The 14150-nt window shown below is 55.8% G+C and overlaps 1 non-coding gene across 1 annotated transcript; it reads left to right on the top strand.

The window, feature by feature from the left end:
• Positions 1 to 13830: 13830 nt before the first annotated feature.
• TRNAC-GCA lies at positions 13831 to 13902 on the top strand. Its single transcript has one exon. It is a non-coding gene; the product is annotated as a tRNA-Cys (tRNA).
• The last annotated feature ends 248 nt before the right edge of the window (positions 13903 to 14150 follow it).

Consider the following 14150-nt stretch of genomic DNA (forward strand, 5'->3'; position numbering starts at 1 on the left):
CAACAAGTGGGATTGGGAAATGGGGGTCTGGGCAGTCCCCACGGGGGACACGTGCGCCTCCCTTCCAGTGATGAGCTGCTAAAATCTTAACAACCGGTTCCCTATAAAAAGTTCTGATTGAAGAGATGTGCCACAGTATGGATTTTTTGTACCAATAGGGTTACCATACGTCCGTATTTTCCCTGGAGGAATTTTTAAAATTTACCACCCAGACAGCGATTTAAGAACCTAAAAGCCTGACATCTCTGGGAAAATACAGATGTATGGTAACCCGACCTACAGTTCCTTTTACAAAGATGGGCCTGAACTAGAACTGAGCTCCGTTTCCCATGTGTGGGTCCCCGCCACTCCCTGGGGTGTGCTAGGGTGACCAGATGTCCCAATTTTATTGGGACAGTCTCAATTTTTGGGTCTTTTTCTTATCTAGGATCCTATTACCCCTCACCCTCTGTCCTGATTTTTCACACTCGCTGTCTGGTCACCCTCGGGTGTGCACATGTGTGGGTCCCAGCTGCTCCCTGCCCCCCTCATTGAAGCAGGTGTGCAGGGTTACTGCCCTGGGAACTGCAGGGCACCAGTGGCCATGGGGCTGGCTGGAGGCAGGGGCATGGGGCAAGGCTAGCTGGAGGCAGGGAGTGTGAGACGGGCTGGCTGCAACAGGAGCTGGCTGTGGGCAGGTGGTGCAGACAGGCTGTGGTGGGGAAAGGGACTGTGGCAGTGGGCGGGGGGTGGCAGGGGCGGCGGGCACGGACTGTGGCAGGAGGCAAGGGGGGTGGCAGGGGCTGTGGCAGGACGGATGGCAGGGGCTGGCTCTGGCCAGGGGGTGCAGACAGGGGCTGGCTGGAGGCGGGGGTGGGGGAGGGTGGCAGGGGGCAGCTGTGGGCAGGGAGGAGCGGGGGGGTGCAGACACTCACACAAGGGGAGCAGCTGGGGGCAGGAGGTGGCTGTAGGCAGGGGCTGCGGGCGGGGGGTGCAATGGGGGATGGCAGGGCAGGGGGTGCAGACAGGGGCTGGCTGGGGGCAGGGGGTGCAATGGGGGTGGCAGGGCAGGGGGTGCAGACAGGGGCTGGGGGCAGAGCAGTGGGTGCAATGGGGGGTGGCAGGGCAGGGGGTGCAGACAGGGGCAGAGCAGTGGGTGCAATGGGGGGTGGCAGGGCAGGGGGTGCAGACAGGGGCTGGGGGAGGGTGACAGGGGCTGGCTGCGGCGGGGGGGTGCAGGCAGGGGGCTCTGGGCGGGGGAGGGGCGCAGACACTCACACGGGGGGGGGGCTGGGAGCGGCAGGAGGCAGCCGGGCACCCACCAGGCAGCAGCAGGAGCCCCAGGGCCAGAGCTCCAAAGAGCAGGAGCAGCAGCAGGGCCAGGAGGCAGCTCACATGGCTCCCGCAGCGCAGCGCCCCCCGGCGGCCGGGAGGAGGAATTGCACCTTCCCAGCCAGAGCCCATCCAAGCGACCCGGCTCCAGCTCCACCTGCCCCCTTCCCTGCCCTGGCAGAGACCCGGCATCTCATAGAATATCAGGGCTGGAAGGGACCTCAGGAGGTGTCTAGTCCAACCCCCTGCTCAAAGCAGGGCCAATCCCCAACTAAATCCCCAAATGGCCCCCTCAAGGAGTCAGCTCCCAGCCCTGGGTTTAGCAGGCCAGTGCTCCAACCACTGAGCCATCCCACCCCCACTCCAGGGGCAGCCATGTGCTGGGGAATGACTCAGGGCAACAATTTCCCACCTACACAAGGACAAATCGCTGCAGATGAAACGGGTGGGAAAATGCCCCTCACTAGAGAAGATTTTAAACTGACGTTTGAGACTCATGGGGAGAAGGGGGGAAATCGGGGGAGACGGGAGAGCTGATCATTGGAGGGGATGGGGGGAAATCGCCCCAGATTTTATAGCCCCGGGTGAGACACTGAGCGAGAAAAGGGGCAGAACTAGAGAGAATTTGTATCGGGGGCGAGAGGCAAGTGGCACAAACAGGGACAGGATCCAATTAACTCCCCTCCCCCCTTCGCCCACCCGCCACTCCCCCCCCGGGAATTTCCTGGCTGCCCAGAGACAGTTCAACCCCCCCCCCCGCGTCCCACCGACCTTCCCCTCCCTACAACTCCAGCTTCTCCCCTCCCTGCCTGACACCCCCCATCTCCCCCCACTCCACAGGGGATCCCCCCCCGCCAGGCCCCAGTCTCTGCCCCCCAAATCCCACTGGGGCTGAGGCAGCTCTGAGGCTTCTCCCAGGTTCCCCGGGGCAGAGTCACTTTCCTGCCCAGCCCCAGTGCCCCCCCCCCCGGGGTCTCTCACTCTCCGGGGGCTCCGTGGGAGGCTGGACACCAGGGATGCAGGACAGCAGGAATGGGGGTGACAGGCCTCCTGTTCCTCAGTCTCACGGCGGGACCGAGGGGGCTCGTCACTCTCCGGCTCGGGAGCGCTGGGAAGACCCAACCGTGGAGGGGCCGTCGCTGGGGGGGGGATGGCCCCGCGCAGGCGCTGAGCACGTCCTTATATCACTTCTGTGGCGGGAAAAGTGCTGAGGAGATGGAACGCTGAGGGCTGGTTTTGGCGGGAAAAACCGGTTTGGACTGGTTTGAGCCTGTCCCCTGATGGTAAACAAGTTCCCTCTCAGAGATGGAGTCCAGGGGTCAATAGTTCATATGCTCCAGATTGGATCTTATTTTAAAGCCAGTGATTTACTTCATAAACATCATATTAACCAACTAATAGAACATATTGAACAGTTTATACTTCTTACACCTAACAATGAGATAAAAAATAAACAACACAGACAAACCTTATCGGTAACAGCTAATGTCCCAACTGGGAAATCAGCAGCGGTTTGTAGCGGGGGGAGCACACAGTCTGAATGTGTATGACCCGACCCCAGCCCCACATAGCATTGGGGCTTGGCACTCTGTGTGCATTGGTGTGGTGGCTGAGTGGTTAACCAAGCAGTGACAATCCAAGGAGGTTCCCTGAGTCAGTCTCACTCCTGAGGAGATTCTGCACCAAAAAAATTCTGTGCACAATATTTTAAAATTCTGCAAATTTTATTTGTCAATAAATAAATGTGGAGGCTCCAGCATGGCAGACGGGAGCACAGGCTGCTGGATGCACGGAGGTGGGAGATCACCCTGCAGCCCCCACTCTCCTCCAGTGAAACAGACTTGGTGGTGAGGCTGCACCTCTCTGCTGCCTTCTTCAGGAGCCCCAAAAAGACTCCCCAGAACTGCTCATGAGGGGCACATGTGCCTTCCCTTTGCTTCCCCATCAGGAAGTCAGAAAGCCTGAGCAGCTGGCCCTGGGCGATTTGAAAGGGCCTGGGGGCTCCTGCCACCACTACCGGCAGCACAGCGGGACTAAAGTGGATTCCTGCCCACCCTCGCTCCGCATGGCGCACCACTCCCAGAAGTATCTGGCACATCCCTGCAGCCCCCATGGGGTGTGTCTCTCACATGCTGCCCCCACCCTAAGTGCCAACTCTGCCATTGGAACTGTGGCAATGGGAGCTGCAGGGGTGGTGCCAGCGGGCAGTGGTGCCAGGAGACCCACGCCCCCCGGGCCTCCTCCATGTAGGAGTGGCTGCCAGATGGAGGTGTGGGTCACTTTCGGGAGCTACCCAAGATAGGTGCCACACCCCAACCCTCTGCCACAGCCCAGATCCCACACCCCGCCCACACCCAAACTCCCTCCCACAGCCCACCACTGCCCCCCAACTCCCTGCCCCAGCCCAGAGCCCACATCCAAACTCCCTCCCAGGGTCCACCCCCCGCCTGCCCTACACCCCAACCCCCTGCCCATCCCAGAGCCTGCACCTCATGTACCCAAACTCCCTCCCACAGCTTTGGGGGGGCGAGGAAGGACGGGCAGGACTTGGGCCAGTTCTGGGCATCACCAAAAGTTATATAAACCTGGTGACGCTGAGCTGGAGCCCTAGTCACTGCACATCTCTCTCCTTACGGGGGGGACTCTATGGGGCAGGGCCAGGGGCGGCTCTACCTATTTGGCCGCCCCAAGCAGTCATGCGCGGGAGGTGCCCCAGAGCCCCGGGAGCAGCGGACCTCCCGCGGGCATGACTGCGGAGGGTCCGCTGGTTGCGCGGCTCGGCTGGACCTCCCGCAGCTGCGGACGGTTCGCAGGTCCGGCGGCTCCGCTTGAGCTGCCGCAGTCATGCCTGCGGGAGGTCCACCCGAGCCGCGGGACCAGTGAACCGTCCGCAGTCATGCCTGCGGGAGGTCCACTGGAGCCGCGGGACGAGCGCCCCCTCCGCAGTCATGCCTGCGGCAGGTCCGGTCGTCCCGGGGCTCCGGTGGACCTCCCGCAGGCATGACTGCGACAGGTCCGCCGGCCCAACCTGCCGCCCCCCCGGGAAAGGGCCGCCCCACCCGCGTGCTTGCCGCGCTGGGGTCTGGAGCCGGCCCTGGGCAGGGCGCTGCTGGGGGTTTATTCCTTCCTTTAATGGCTGTGGAAGGGGGAACAGGGAGAGAATTTGCTCCTCTGTTCTCTGCGGAACACATGCAGGCAGCGGGATTATTTCCAGGGTTGTAACAAAACGCAAGCTAGCAGAGGGGGGAAGGGATTTCCTGCAGGATGGATTCCCAGTGCAGCTCCCAAGCTGTGGCCTGGCGAGCTGTGCCCAGGGGATTTAGATGCTTTATGTAAGGGGACTGTTGCCCCCTTACTAACATTCAGTGGGGGTGTTTGGTTGCTAGCTCCCAGCACTAAAAGGGGAGGGGTCGATGGGAAATCAGAAGCCTGAGACTGACAGTCCCCAGGAACAATGTGGAGAGACCAGTGCTCCAGGTCTGCCTGATTGACAGGGCGGGCAGGCTATTCAAGGAGTCAGGAGGCCAGGGGGGTCCCATCCGCCCTGTGAGCTGGAATTGTCTGAGTCACATGGAGTGGGGCCGAGCTAAGGAGAGAGCAGGGGGCCCAAGCTGAGCTGATGGTAACAGAGCTGCAGCCCCAAAGCCAGAGCACAGCCCAGAGAGAGCAGCCCTGCCCTGGGAGCAGAGCTGTAACAACTGGAGCCAGAGAGGCCAGACAAGCAGCCCAGGGAGCTGAAGGCAGAGCAGCAGCAGCAGCCGTGCTGAGGCAGAGCGGAGCTGGAGCAGGCCGGAGCTGGGTGCGGTGAGCAGCTGGGGAGAGCGAGGGGGACCCCGGGCAGTGGGCCCAGCACAGGGAGACGCCTCAGCCAAGAGGCCCTGCAGGCCAGACTTGGAGGGGGATCGTAACCCTGACCGGGCGGGGGTGATGCTGGGGAGAAGGGTCCTGCCACCCAGAGCCTGAGAGTGTGTGGCCACCGCCAGAGCAAGTGTCCAACCTGCAGCGTCCCTGCAGCACAGCCAGGGCCTGAGGAGGCGGCCTGGGACCTACAAGGAACAGACTGTGAAGTGCCCTGATGTCCAGAGACACTTTTTGTGATGGTCCCTGCCACAGAGCGGGGTGATGTGTTTTCCTTTAATCTTTCCCATTTTTTCTTATTTTTTAAATTTTATTGTTAATTAAATAACTTGTATTTGCTTTAAATTGTATGATGTGATCAGTGGGTCAGGGAGGTGCGCAGTGCAAAGAGAGGGACACCCTAGCCCCTGCCCTGGGTGACCACAGAAGGGCTGGGGGTCGAGTCCCCCAGGAATCCTGGGCCCAGCCTTGTTGGGGTTACGAGGACCCTGCCAGACAGGAGAGTGGAAGGGGAGTCCTCAAGGGCAGGGAGGCCTCTGGGTAAAGGAAGTGGGAGCGAGGACTCAGATCCTTTTGCCAGCCCACTTCACCGGGGTAGTGCAGAAGCCAGGAAAGTTCCCCACAATAGCAGGACCATTCCCCCACTTACATCTAGATACAGTACCAGGCACGTAGAAGGATTTCCCCTTCTGAGTCATGGAAGCAGAAATTGACTTTTCCTTTCCAAATTTAGCTAATGTTCAGAAAGAGAATCTAGCACCTGCCTTCCAGACTTGAACACCTCAAAATTCAGGAGTGCTGGAGCTCAATTTGGGCAGCTGTTACTTCATTTCTCCCAAATCAAAAATACTGATCCACTGTCATTTGCTGTAGAAAAAGTAGGACAAAATTGAGCAAGAAATGCTTCCCAGGGGTTATTAGGACTGGAATTGCTATTTTCAACAGCCATTGCCATTTTTTTCTAGTTTTGTTTGTTTGAAAGGAAAACAGTGATATTGCACTGGCAAATTCCCCATAGAAACAAAGAATAATAAAGGCACCTCAACTTTTCCTCATTTATGGAGGACAGTCTTATAATATGCATCCAGGTATCCTCCAATCACACAAGCTGAAAATTGTTCCATTTTACTGCAGTTCTGTAACCATATGGGAACCAATCCTGTCTGTGCTCTGTGCACATCCAAAATTCCTGCTGAATGACCCACCCTGGGAGCGAGTTACCAGTGACCCAGGGCTGGGGTGGAAGGAGGGTGCAGGTGGGGGGGGAGCACCCAGGCCTGGGGCAGCGGGGTGTGTGGGTTGGGGAGCATTGGTGGGGGGGAAGGGGAGAGCCCAGATCTGGGGCAGCACAGGATGTGGGGGGGGAGCCCAGGGCTGGAATGGCAGGGGGTGTGTGGCTGGGGGGGGGGAAGAGCCCAGGGGCGGGGTTGCAGGGGGATGCAGGTGTGGGGAGGCCCAGAGCTGCGGCGGCAGCGGGTGCAGGTTGGGGGGAGCCCAGGGCTTGGGCAGCAGGAGGGTGTGAGGGGCAGCCCAGGGCTGGGATAGGGGCAGCCAACATTTTTTTTTGCTTAGGGCGGCAAAAAACCTAGAGCCGACCCTGCCTCCACGCACTGTGAAGTAGGTAGGAGCGGATCATTATTATCCCTACTTGAAAGAGGGAGAAGCTGAGGCTGAGAAAGGAGAATTGACTTGTCTTAGGTCACACAGCCAGTCAGTGGCAGAGTTGGGAATAGGACGCAAGAGCCCTGATTTTCAAACTAACCATCGGATCTTGAATTTCAGACACTGAATGACCTGAATAAAGTGCTCTCAGATGAGCTCCAGACCAACAACAGTGCACAGGAATTATTCAGCAAATATTTGAGGAGAACTGCAATGTTAGAGAGAATCATGAACTGCTCAGAGACCATTAATGGAGAGAAGCAGCAAAATTCATCAAACATAGAACTGGTTCTGACTTATTTCCTTGGTCTTAAAAGAGAACAACAAGGATCTGAGTCTCCTCCCTGTCAATAACCCTCTGCTCAGCCAATCAGGGTAGAGACTGAGGACGGGAGGCTGAGGGTTCTCACCAGAGAGCCCAAAGGATGGCCCAGGTCATTGGTGGGGATCACTGCCCGAGCACTATTTCAGCCCCACATTTTTGGGTGGACCTCCCACAGTGGGAGCTGCAGAGCACTCCCCCGCAACACACACACACACACCCCTCCCTCCTGATGTTGGGAGGGGAACAGGAGAAAGGACAAAAGAAGCAAAAGACAAAGAGAAAGGAGGGAGGGATGGAGGAAAAGATGAAACAAAAACGATAAACCCCAATGTCCCCAGTGATTCTAAGGGACAAAATCCCAGGTGCGCAATAAAATTCTGCCTCCTTAAGCTCGAGTTTTCCATGCTCAGAATTCAACTGTCACCATATGGATCAGACTGAACAGGTTTCAAACCTCGAGGAGGCTCTTACCTTCTAAACAGGGACGGCTGTTTTCTAGTAAAATCACTACAAGGGAAGGAGAAAACTTGAAAGAGGTTCCTCCTGGCGCTCACGTCCGTGAACCCGAATACTCTCTCAGACCTCAAAGAGAGACCTGGAGAAGGAGACTTGCTGCAGCAAAGCCACAGGGGTCTCTGAGGTTTCCCTGGCCCCTCGCCCCTGTCCTGCCTGGCTGATGTCAGCATCTCTCTGTGAGGTCACCACCTTCCCACTAATAGTCTTTGACCAATAGGCTGAGGTCCTGCAAAAGGCCTTTGTGATGTCACTGCCACACCCCTCCCTTGCTGTGCCAATGCCCTGCCCCTGGCCAGGCACTTTGGAGGTTTGAGCTACTCCCTGTGGATCACCCCACTCAAGGAGCGTTCGTTCTAGGCAGCAAGCTGGCTAGACAGGGAAACATCAGATGCTGCTCCCAATGTTACACTCGGTTTTTCAGAAATTAGTCGACTTTATGGCCAGAAGAGACCATTAGAGCATCTAATCTGACCCCCTGTGTAAGCCGGGGCGTCCTCCGATCCCGTCGCTACCGGCAGCGGCGGGGGGTCCGTGGCATGCCCCTCAGGCAGGGGACGCTGGCAAAGTCCACAGCGCGCCCCTCAGGCAGGGGAGCGCCGGCAAGGTCCACAGCGCACCCCTCAGGCAGGGGAGCGCCGGCAAAGTCCACAGCGCGCCCCTCAGGCAGGGGAGCGCCGGCACGTGTAAACAGCCCCCCCCACAGGCAGGGGACGCTGGCAAGTGTCCACAGCTCACCCCTCAGGCAGGGGAACGCTGGCAAAGTCCACAGCGCACCCCTCAGGCAGGGGAGCGCCGGCAAAGTCCACAGCGCACCCCTCTAGCAGGGGAACGCTGGTAAATTTCCAGGGCCACGAACCTCCGACTCGGTCGGATAGATCGCGGCAGGCAGCTCCGGCTCCGCGGGGGTTGCCGGGTCCTCCCCGGAGTCGGCAGCGAGGGCGGGCGGAAGCGGCTCGGCGTCCGCGTCTGCCTCCGTCCGTGATGCCCCCCTCCCGGAGCAAAGGGCCCTGCCCTTTGTACTCCCTGCTCTGCCCCACCCATAGCTGGGGACGGGGCGAACGCGCCCTGGCCCCGCCTCCTCCGGCGGGGAGCGCGGCGTGACCCGGTCCGCTCCGCCCCTCCCACCGCCCGGGTCGGAGCGAACGTGCCCTGGCCCCGCCCTTTCGGGCGGAGAGCGCGGCGTGTCCGGGTCCGGCTCGGTAGGGGGCCACCCCGGCTCCCTACACCCTGCATATCACAGGCCTCCTGTATGACACAATAGTGAGTTTATTACGCAGGGTCCACCCCTCCCTCACTGTGAATAGTACATGAACCAGCCTTGTAATGGAGCTCAGATTTCCCAAGAACTTCAAGCAAAATACACCAGTTTCATAAAACAGATTTATTAACTACAGAAAGATGGAGTTTTAAGGATTATAAGTGGTAGGCATAAAAGATCAAAGTAAGTTACCATGGATATTAAAGATAAATTCACAATCTAAACTTTACACCTTATTACACTAGGCCGTAGTTCGGTTATGCACACAGGAAGGCTTAATGCTTGAGCTGCAGTGCATGCTGGGCAGGCTTAAGGCCGGGCTCCCCGTGGCAGGAGAGAAGAAGACGACTCGGCCCCTGGAGGGGCAGGCTGGGGCTTCCTGGATCCCATTTGCTCACAGCCAGTGCCCTGCCCCCACTCCCAAGTCATTAATGGCTCCCCCAGGTCAGCCAGAATGGACCAGCGGTTTTCACTCCATCAAGTCCACCTATGGCTTACAGGCAACTCCCAAACCCACCACAGCCCACCATGTCGGCCAGAAAGGAGCCCACTCAGCCTCGCCATTGCTGCTTTTCTGTCCCCCTAGAACCCCGCTTCTCCTGGGCTGCAAGGAGCCACCCCTGGGAAGCCAAGAGGCAGGCACAGGATTCTGCCTCCCAGCAGCCAACCGCACCTCCCCCGGCTTTGCAGAACGAATGGTGACGCTCTACTAACCCCACTTAGCCGCAATGATGTGCTTACTTTCTGCCCTACCTTCCTCAGCTCGACTTTCCTCTTTTGCCCCATTCCTGCCTCACTTCCTCCTTTGGCAAGTCATGCAGAGGAGGCCAGCAGGAAGAGCCGGCCTCCATCGGCCAACCTCCAACAGCAGAGGAGACCAAGCCACAAGCCTCCAAAAGGTGATACGCCGCACTCCTCTAGGTTCTCCAGCCTGACGCCAAGGTGCTTTCTCCACTGCTGTCAGCACCCTCTGTCATGCGGGGGTTGGAGTTATCCCACAGACAGGCCAATAGGAGAAGGAGGAGGCCTTCCTGAACAGCAAGGGGATCTGGGAAAAGGAAGCCAGCATGTTTCTGAACCAGGGACCTTTTGTGTGGGAGGTAAAGGTGATAACTACTACACTACAGAATCTCCATGTGCTTGGTTGTTGCTCACCCTGGCACAGACCGAAGGACAAACCTGGAGAAAGTGGTGAGAGCCCTTCAATATGTCAGCTGGCAGAGCAGAGGACGGGAGCCGGGGCTCAGGAAGTCGTCCTTACGTCACCCTTGTGACTCCAGTTTGAGGGAGAGCTTCTTTTTCTTCCCCTTGCTGACAAAGAGCAAGAGAAGAATGAAAGGTCAGGTGGGCCAACTCGGTGCAGAAGCCCATGCTGCCTTTTCCTGCTGCATAGCCTGAAATGAGGGACTCGTGGCAGTTAAAGGAACTGCTGCATTTTCAGAAAACATCCCACCCGTGCACACAGGGGGACAGAAGAGCCTGTTAGTCTAGCACGCTCCCAACTGAACTACTTCAGCAGCTGCTCGGTTTCTTTTTGGCCTATTACTTTTCTGTCTGGGATGTTGTTGTCAGCTGTGGCACAAAAAAAGGACGTCATTGCGAGCGGCCCATGAAGACAAGATTCACTTTTGCCTTCCTTGCTCGGCTTTACTCGCTTCCTCGCCCTATTCCTGCCTTAGTTCCTGGGTTACCTGAAGGCGACGGGGGGCCAGCAGTACCAGGAGGAAGTTGGGCAGCTAGACCCTGGTGGCAAAAGTCCTGCCGCCACTTGCCACCCCACTCTCTTCTCCCAGCGTCACACATTGGCCACCAGGGACTTGGGGCCCAGCAGCGCAACGGAAGGCAGTGGACAGAGCCACCCTCGCCTTGAAGCTCCGGCTCATTAAACCACATCTTCAGTCGCTGATGGCCAATGAGAGACTGACATCACTTGCTATTTTAGCACTTGGAAATGCCATTGGTCAGTCACTGGATCTCTGTAATGCTGTTACAGAACAAATGAACATAGAATCTCAGTGTGACATTCTATACCTTTGGGGGAGCGGCTGTAACCCCCATAATCATCGTGATCTTACATATAGAGCATGACTTGTAAGGTATCAGGGAAAGGATATGATCGGCTGAAAGTCACTTCTCTACCCATAGATGTAGACCATTCATGCATATGAAGTTATGAGAATTGTGCAGTGTGGTTGTCACTGTGCTGCAAGGTGGGGGAGTCAGCCAAATATTAGCTCCCTAGTGGCAACAGCAAGGAAAATAACCAACACCCGGACAGGGTGTCAAACAACCCACCGACAGCCATTGTCCAGCAAGGGAGCTACAATGCAATGACTCACCTGCATGAGGACACCCCAGGGGAATTGCTCAGACTTGCTTGGAGAGACGCAGTGATGCTCACCTGACTCTGAAGGGGGGGGCAAAGCCATGAGGGAAGAAAGGACATGATAAAAGGAGAGACATTTGCCAGGCTTTATCTCTCTCTGTCACCTACATCTACAGACACCCCCACACCAAGCAACTGAAGCGCTGATGAAAGGGGAGAGCCTGGCTGAAAAGCCACCAGCCAGCCTGTGGTGAGAAGCATCTGAGTTTGTACGGGTACTGAAAGGGTTAAGATCAGCTTAGAATTAAAAGCAATGAGGAGTCCGGTGGCACCTTAAGGACTAACAGATTTATTTGGGCATAAGCGTTCGTGGGTAAAAAGCCCACTTCTTCAGATGCATGGAGTGAAAATTGCAGATAGAGGCATAAATATAGATTGGAACATGAAGTGACGGGAGTTACCATACAAGGGGAGAACCAGTGTTGAAGGCTAATTCAGTCAGGGTGGATGTGGTCCTCTCCCCATAATTGATGGGGAGGTGTCAATACCAAGAGAGGGAAAATTGCTTTTGTCGTGAGCCAGCTACTCCCAGTCCTTATTCAAGCTCAAATTAATGGTGTTAAGTTTGCAAATCAATTGTAACTCTGCAATTTCTCTTTGAAGTCTGTTTTTGAAGGTTTTTTGAATGGCTACTTTGAATTATTAGGTGTGAATGTGTAAATATGCTATTGATTATACAAGTCCCGTATGATCTCATGATTTGGATTCCTGGTTTTTCACCCAGGCGGCCTGGGTTCAATTCCCAGTGTGGGAACAATGCAGAGCTTTTGCTCAGAGGGGAGGCAGGAAATGAAAGGAATGGGAAGGGATCCTGCCAGCAGGGGAGTTGGACAGTGTTGGGAGGGGACCCCAGAAGTGGGGGTGGGGCAGTGGTCTGCGGGGAGATGAGGGAAGGATCTCAGCTCTGTGGGAAGTTGACATTCTGGAGAGCACAGGCCTGGCATGGGGGGTGGGAAGAGTGAGTGTGTCCCTCTAAACTCACCACCAGCAGACTTGGAAGAATTACGTATTTGTTGGTAAATGTCAATTTCTGTGTAAAAACAACCCAATGGCAAAATCTTTCCATCGATAATCATCAAAACTAACAGATGGGCAAAGTAAGAAACATGTTGCTTGAGAACTTATCCTATTCTAATCCTCTAGGGTTCCCTTTTGCCTTAGGCACCACCACGTGGGCATTTCATATCCCTCCTCATTTTCACACAGACACACAATTTCCTTTGCACAGATCCATGAACAGCAAAACCTCCCTGTGTCTATTGTCTGAGCCAGGGCATTCGATTCCACTGAAACCTTCTCTCCTGCAATGGCAATGGTCAGACAGAGGGAATGCGTCCACCTTCCCCCTGGCAGTGAGATATTCACTCTCCTCTTCATGCTGCTGTTGTTATTCCATGAGTCATCAAGGATGGAATAAAAAGCTGAGTTTACTCCAGGGTGAGGAAAGAAAGGAACCACCAATGCTCTCAAAAATCTCAGTGCCCAGAGAAAACCTGCCTCTGTTATTGGACTCACAGAGGTGCTGGCAATACAACGGGAAAAGGGACTGTCTGAATTTCCAGGGCAGGGAATGAACAATCTACAGCAATGTCATTAACCACAAACACACTCTAGCCATGCTCCAGCCAGTGGGGAAATGGGCAGGAATTCTTGCTGTTCAGCCATGGCCACACGTACAGAGCTGCACAGCAGTGAGTGTGCTGGGGAAGCTGGTCTGAGCAAACAATTTGTAATGACCCTTGAGTGAGAACAGAACCAGAGTGTAGAAAGGCCCCTCTGTTAAGTGGTTGTGGCTGAGCCTTAGGGAGCTGAACTAAAAAACCATGGGGGTCTTTCTGTGAAGGTTTGATCCTTGCCAGCTAGGCAAGGCTGGTGTGTGGTGTCTCCATGGCTGTACTTCCAGGGTCTGATCACAACAGTGCCATAGGGAGCCAAGCCTAGACATATTCAGAGGCTAAGGCCAGGTCAAGCTCTGTGCCAGGGTTTCTCAAACGTCCTTTCACTGCAACCTCCTTCTGCCAAAATAACTTAATACGTAGCCCTGGAAAGAGGGACCAAGCCCCCCACTTGGGGGGGGGGGAGTGCCAAAGACTGAGCCCCAGTGGTGGAGGGCAAAACCAAAGCCTGAGGGATTCAGCCCTGGGGGGGGGCTCAGACTTTTGGCTTCAGCCCCAGGACCCAACAAGTCTAATGCCAGCCCTGGTGACCCCATTAAAACAGGGTCACGACCCACTTTGCGGTCCTGACCCACAGCTTGAGAACCACTGCTCCATGCTGAGGGGGGAGAGTTTTCCTGTTGGTGTAGTCAATCCACTTCCCCAGGAGGTGGCAGCTCTGTCATGGGGAGAAGCTATAGCAGTGGGGGTGCAAGCTGTGGTGTTTACCACATTTAAGAAGTTTAATCAAACCCCATTTTTAAAACCACCTGTGGTCTGGGAATGGCAAAGGAGCTCGATGAAGCAGGGTCTGTCCTTCAAAGTCCTGGAGACCACGATTCCATATTTCTGTTGTAATGGGGGTATAGCTCAGTGGTAGAGTGTTTGATTGCAGATTAAGTGGTCCTTGGTTCAAACCCAAGTGCCCTCTTAAAGAAAAGAAAAACATTTTTATTTCCATTCTCCATTATGTTCAGGAGCTCCACCATATGAGGATGGTTGAAATGAATGTGAGCACTCAACATTTTGCTGTCCAAATGCATAAAAACCTAGCAAACCTGTCCATCTGCTGAAATCAGTTCCAATCCTCTAAGTGTTTAGTTTATGTTTTCATCAATTAAACAAAGGTATCATTCCCGGAAGCAGAGCACAAGTTTGAAATACAGGCAGCATAGAGCT

The sequence above is a fragment of the Mauremys mutica genome, chromosome 26 (genome assembly GCF_020497125.1).
Source record: "Mauremys mutica isolate MM-2020 ecotype Southern chromosome 26, ASM2049712v1, whole genome shotgun sequence".
In the NCBI taxonomy this organism is placed as follows: Eukaryota; Metazoa; Chordata; order Testudines; family Geoemydidae; genus Mauremys; species Mauremys mutica.